This window comes from Xiphophorus maculatus, unplaced genomic scaffold (genome assembly GCF_002775205.1).
Source record: "Xiphophorus maculatus strain JP 163 A unplaced genomic scaffold, X_maculatus-5.0-male Unplaced_Scaffold_BN234, whole genome shotgun sequence".
NCBI classification, from domain to species: domain Eukaryota; kingdom Metazoa; phylum Chordata; class Actinopteri; order Cyprinodontiformes; family Poeciliidae; genus Xiphophorus; species Xiphophorus maculatus.
This window is the reverse complement of record NW_019369826.1, coordinates 20,739-27,471: the sequence shown is the minus strand read 5'-3', so window position 1 is coordinate 27,471 and position 6,733 is coordinate 20,739. Positions and strand designations below refer to the sequence as shown.

General features: G+C 39.9%; 1 long non-coding RNA gene across 1 annotated transcript; it reads left to right on the top strand.

Annotated features, from left to right (window-relative positions):
* Nucleotides 1–811: 811 nt before the first annotated feature.
* Nucleotides 812–4,422, top strand: LOC111608002. Its single transcript, XR_002752486.1, has 4 exons — nucleotides 812–1,174; nucleotides 2,161–2,334; nucleotides 2,872–3,024; nucleotides 3,544–4,422. It is a non-coding gene; the product is annotated as an uncharacterized LOC111608002 (long non-coding RNA).
* The last annotated feature ends 2,311 nt before the right edge of the window (nucleotides 4,423–6,733 follow it).

The window sequence follows — 6,733 nt, the reverse complement described above, 5'->3', positions numbered from 1 at the left end:
ATGAAAAATGCTGCTGGACCCAAACGCTCTGTTTTGGTCTTCAGCTCTTTAAGAGTTTAGCAACAATTTCTTCTAACATCCAAACCTTTGTTCCTCTGAGACAATGGACAGACCACTGCAGAGACATGGTTCCCTCTTCCAACCAGTTTGTCCCAGTTCCTCTCAGATCAACAGTCTGAGAGGACGGTTCAGACCTGAAGGAGCAGCAGGCCCGGTTCTGCTGCTGCTCTGCAGGACGACCAGAACAATCTGAAGCTTTTAGCTGCAGCAGGTTGACGACTGTCCACTTTCTACTTTGTTAAAGCATCAAATCCAGCAGATGAACGGAGAGAGAACTGGGAGCATCATGATACTGGTCTGCTCCCAGTTTCCTCTGTGGCAGCATTTAATAACCTGCTGCTGGGAACTATGGTTCTATAGAATATACTACTATTATTAATGATGATGATGATTCTAGATGCTGCAGCAGATATTGGCTAAACAAACCCAGAGATGCCAGAGGTCCACAGCAGGCTGGACTTCCTGCTCTGCTCACGTCATTTTTAACTCACTTCCTGCTTGGTGGAAGATCTCAAGGAGCCAAATGGTCTAGTCCAAGTCCGAGCTGTGAGCAGTTCCTCCTCCTCTCCATCATCTCCAGTAGTTTCCTTCATCAGCTCAGTCAGCCTCTTCATCAGCTGCTTCAGCTCCTTTGAGGCTGTGATGCTGCAGCTCCATCAGATGCTGCAGAGAAAACTGAACTTTCCTTCACAGATGATAGAAGATCTTCAACATCTGACTGCAGCTGAAGGTCTGAGGACATGAAGCCTGGACCAGAACCAGAACCAGAACCTGGACTTTAATCAGGAACTGCACAGATTCTCTGTGGGGTCAAACTCAGTAAACTGAAGATCAGATGTTGATCAGATGATGACATCACTGTTATCATATTTTAGTCTGTTTATGATCCAGATTGATTTCATTAGAACTGAATTTATTTCTTCTCTAATCACAGACTTGGTGGCTGTTCGCTTGATAAGGATGATTGTGAAGTTTTGGCCTCGGCTCTGAAGTCCAACCCAGATCTGACTGAACTGGAAATAAATCAGATCAACATAAATGGAGGTGGAGACTCTGATCTGAAGCATCTGGTTGAGATCCTGGAGAGTTCAGTCAGTAAAGTGAAGAATCTGAGGTTTGTTTTCTTTATTTATACAATAAAATCATTCATTTATACTTTAAACATTAGTTTAATTAATGCTTTTATTCTAATATATTTTGTTTTAAAACAACCTGTTTAAATGTCAGAATAAAATCTCTAAAACTTTTTACCTTATATATTATTTTTTTTCTTATATCAGACTTTGAGATTATTGAACTTTGTTTTTCAGTTTTTACTTTAAAATGTTTTGACTGATGAACAAAATGAGTAAAATAATTCAAATGATGTAAATTAATGATGGAGATGTTTCAGTTTGGTTTGGTAAAGATTCAGATTGTTTTATTTCTCATTTCTGATTCTCATCTTTACATCCAGAATGAAATGTTGTTCCTCCAGAGTCGAGCCACAAACACTGACAAGTTCAAATCATCATTAATGACCAAATCTAAGAAATGACTGATTGTAGAAAAGCAAATCTAGATGAAATGAATGAAAGTGAGGTTTGCAGCAGCAGCAGGTTCCTCAGCTTTGTCCTGAAGCTGTGGTTCTGTTGGGCCGGGTCAGAGAGGAACCGTCCTCTTCAGTCTGACAGCTGTCAGTCGGTTGGAGCCTCGTCTCTGTGATGATGCTTCATCAGGTCACGTCTCCTTAGGAAATAATGGCCTCCATTGGCTTTCAGCAGCTTTAATAAGAACCCAAGGCCATTAATGAAGAAACTGAGTGGTTCTGATCCAGTTACCAAGTCGGGTCTCCAGCTGATGATCAGGAACCAGCAGAAATAGCTCAACTCATCCAGGCTGATAGAAAACTTTGAGTTTCTTTATTGATCAAATGTTCTGGTTCTGCTGGTTTGGACTCTTTAAACCAGTTTGACTGGATCAGATGTTAGAATCAGTTCATCATGTTTCTTTTACATTCAGGGAAATTAATTTTCTACATTTTTATTATTTATTTGTTCATGTTTCAGTTTTAACCTGCATCCTGTTGGCTTCAGCTCACATCTTTTATTCTTTATTCAGATTGAAGGGCTGCAGTTTGTCAGAGACCAGCTGGACTTCTCTGTTCTCAGCTCTGAAGTCCAAACCGACCCATCTGACAGAACTGGACCTGAGCGGAACCAACCTGGAAGATTCTGGAGTGAAGGAGCTCTGTGGTTTTCTACAGACTGAAGGCTGCAGACTGGAGACATTGAAGTATTTGAATTCTATAATTATTGATATTTCTGTGAATAATTATATATAATTGATCATAAATCAAATTAATTTCTTCTGTTCTAATAAATATTTTCTGAGTTTGTTCCTGGACTTGGATCCAGAGTTTAATTTAGTCCCTCTGTGTAACTGAGTTGGACCTGCTGATCTGAGGTCAGAACATGACAGCATTCGGACCCCCAGTGTGTAGAAATCCCCCTCATGTGAAGCAGGTCAAAGGTCATTCAACCCAGTCTAGAAAAGTGAATTCCTGGAATCTGACAGGAACTAATCAATAATCAATGATTGATGCTTCAACACTTTGATCAGAACCTGGAATGATTTTACTGACTAAAATCCTCCAACACAACATGACCCAGTACCAGGTTCTGGTTCTGGTTCTGGTTCTGAAGTCAGCAGGTCTTTATTGAAGCAGCAGCTTGTTGGCATTAATATTGATGAGAATCTTTAACTGGTTCTGTTGGACTGGTTAACCTGCATCCTGTTGGCTTCAGCTCACATCTTTTATTCTTTATTCAGATTGATCAGCTGCAGTTTTTCAAAGATCAGCTGTGATTATTTGGCCTCAACTCTGAAGTCCAACCCGACCCGTCTGACAGAACTGTACCTGAGAGGAAACAACCTGAAGGATTCAGATGTTCAGCAGCTGAAGAATCTTGTAAAGACTTTAGGGTAAGTAAATGTTTGTAGTGAGTCCATCTCCTGTCAGCATATTGAACTAAACCCAGTTAGCATCAAAGCAAAGATCCAGTGTTCCCAGTAAAGCTGCAGCTTCTCAGTGGGAGGAGAATGGTTCAGGCTTCCTGATTGGACACAGAGACAGCAATCAGCCAATCAGAGGAGCAGCAGCTTGCTGTGTTCCTGCGTTTGTGTTGGTGTGAAGATGAGTGTTGTTGCTGTGTCCATGTCTCCAGGAAGTCCAGCTGGACTCCAGCGTCCAGCCGTCCAACATGTCTAGAGACAGTGGTCCTCATCCATCAAACTGTGGCAGCAGCAGATCTGATCTCAGATCTGTTTGTTCTCTCAGTTCAACAGGAAACAACTGATCGGGTTCATCTTGGTCACAGCTCTGAGATCAGTCTGACTGCAGCCTGGAAACCATCTAGTGGATGTGCTGCGTCACTGACTGCTGCTGGAGAGAGGCTGGAAACACTCACTGATCTGCTCTCTCCTTCCTTCTTCTCTCTGCAGGTTCAGATCTCTGTGAAGTAGAAAATGGTCTCAGTGTCCTGCTGATCCTCAGAGGTTGAAGCTGCAGCAGTTTGAGTCTAAAGAGACTCTGACTGGATCATGATGATGACCTCTGACCTCCAAGGTTTTCCTCCCGTTTATTTCCTCATGTCTGTCATTTAGTGTCTGATATTGTTTGTCTCTTTGGATCAATAAAGATCCAATTCAAACTGGGCTCCATTTAGAGGCTTCATGGAGTTTTGATCTGAACTGGATTCAACTGGAAAGTTGATCTTTTTTCTCTCTGATTCATTTTCATCCTGGAACCAGAAATGGTCTGAGAATGGAAACATGGGAATCATTTTCAGTTCAGCTTTGAAGCCATGAAAGACACTTCAAACCTCTTTTCTCTGCTGCTTCTTCCTTCTGCTGACATGAAAATGTTCCTCAAAGCTCCACAGATAAAAAGATGCTTTACTGGAAACTGCAGAGAAACTTCAGCTTCCATCAGAGAAACCAGTTTAACCAGTTTAGAACTGGATGTCCTACAGAAACTCTGATCTTAGAGCAGTTTTCAGGAACATGTGGAACCTGGAAAAAAAAAAGATTTTATATATTTTATGTTCATTGTAAAAGCTAAATCTTGAAGTTTTACGTCATCATTGATTCTCAGCTTTAATTTCTCTCAGTTTGTTTTGGTTTTTACTTTTTTAACTCCATATTTCATGTTTTGAGTTTTCTAGAGAACTTCAGGCTCTTTACTGTGATTTTACTGATTTATTCAAACCTCAGAGAATCACTGGGATAATGTGCTGATTGGTTCATGTTTGATTTTCATCATTCTTCTAATGCAATGTGGGTTGCTGGATGTTTAACGACCAAATAAAGTTTTTAAAAAATCTTTGTGTATTTTTTATGCAGCTGACTGTGTACACATATAATAACTAAACCTTCATTTTAATCCTCCAGGCCATTTTTGCTGTATTATAAGTTTTCACATTTAGTTTCACAGCTTAAATTAGTAAAAGCAGAAACATCTCAAGTTGATTTCAGCTTTAAGCTACTAATTTAGCCAGCAGTTTATTTTTGCAGTATTCAGACTGAAGATGTTTTTTTTAATAAAACAGATGAGAATCAATCTTTTCAATCAAAACTCGATTAATTAAATCAGCTATTGAATTAGAATAATAACTTGTATAAAACTGCCATTTCTGTCTGGTTAATGGTGCAGCAGATCCTGCAGGGGGCGCTCTGGGGCCTCAGTGTTCAGGTCGGTTACAGTCACATCTCCCAGACTCCTGAATCTTCTGGTTCCTTCCTGAAATGATTTCCTGCAATAAAATGTTGGTTGGAAATGAGCAGAAAACTGAGAAAAACCTGAAAAAGTTCAAATCTGACCTAAAGTTTTACAGCTCAACTCATACAAAGGAAAACATGAAAATAAAGGTGTTTATTGTCACCTGGAAGGAGGCGGAGCCTCAGCTGGGTCAGGGGGCGGAGCCTCAGGTGTGTCAGCTCTAGTCAGGTTTGGATCAGAACCGGTTCAGACTCCATGCAGCAGCAGAGCAGAGTCTGGATCAGGTGAGTGTTCACTTCTTGTTTTGCTGATGTTTTATTTACAATGTTTCAATGTGAAATTAATCCACAGCATAAACAACTAAGCAGGTGTAAGTGAACCAGGGTGTGATATTATTTAAAACAATGTGGTTGCAAGGAAGTAAATTTGGTAAGACTTTATTTGAAGGGGTGCAAGAAAAAAGGACATAGGATTCTTTATAAATGTTGAATTAGGTTTGAATTAGGTCCGCTGTATTTTATATTTCTGTTTTTTTGTCAATGTTTTTGTAGTTTTTTTCAGTTCAGTTCAGGTGAGTTTTCACTCCACATTCTTCTGGTTTCCAGTCCTGACTGGGTTTTCTCTCTTTGAGCTGCTGGGCAGAACCAGAACCAGATCTGGTTCTGGTTCTGGTTCTGGTTATGATGCAGAGCTGCAGCACCTGGTTTCAATCAGGAACTCTGATTTTCTCTGAGTTTTCATCTGTAACCCAGACAACAAGCTGAGTTTGCTCCCAGTTTCATAGTGGAGTCAAACTGGTACCAGTAGGTTCTGAGTGTTTGTGGCCCGGCTGAGATATCTGGGTTCCTGATTGGTGGATGGAAAATATTTCAATATGAAGTCAATAATTTATTGATCAGAGAGGATTTCTCTGGGCTTTTATCAGTAGAAAATCCAGATTGAATCAGACATTTTGGATCAAATGCGTTACTTTATGGACTTTCTTTAATATGGAAAACTTGACCTCTTTCTGACCATCGCTCCATTTCTGAGTCTTTCTGGTTTTAAATGTTTGCTCATTAGAAAATCATAAAATTGTTGGTTGAATCACAGCAATAATTTCCACAGCTGTTTGCCAACTTGCTAGGAAAGTTGTTTTATGTATTTTATATTTGAGTCACTGAATACAATCACGGACATTTCAAATATCCATGTTTTTCCTTTACTCTGATTTTGTTTTAATGAGGAAAATCAAAGTCCGTGGTGAATTAATGAATGAAACGTATTCATACCCCTTTAAAATTCTCACTCTGTTTCATTGCAGCCATTTGCTGATCTCAGAAAAGTTCATATTATTTCTCATTAATGTATACTTTTAATCAAAGCCTTGTTGACTGAGTTTAGAGTTAATCACTTCCCGGTGTGTTTTACTAATATCCCTCTTCCGTGTGGCTCCCTGGGGTAACTCTGTCCACTTCTTGTGTGAGAGTCCCAAATTCACTATTTGCTGTGGCCATTTACATTTATGCGCTTTCCTGCCCAACAAGGCAAAAAGTCAATTTTCTCCAGTAAATTCCATTATTCACTGAGGCCAGCAAGAACATTGGGCAGTTCCACTACCCTCAAGCATTTCTCTTCATTGCAAAAATACATATGACACTTGGGAAATGGTTATGGGAGAGATATAAACCAAGCTATTTCTTTTGTGAGCCGAATGATGCACAGGTTTGTGAGGCTGATACCCGAAGCCAAAAGCTGATATAGGAAGTAAGGGCGCCAGAGAACCTTACAAACTCAGATAACAGCCCAAACTGTTTCTGACGGTTTTAAACACCAACACCATTACTGACAGTTTTGTACCTTTAGTGATGAATTTTGCCACGTTCGCCTGTCATTTTTTATATATATATAAAAAAAGTACATTTTCCTGTCCTG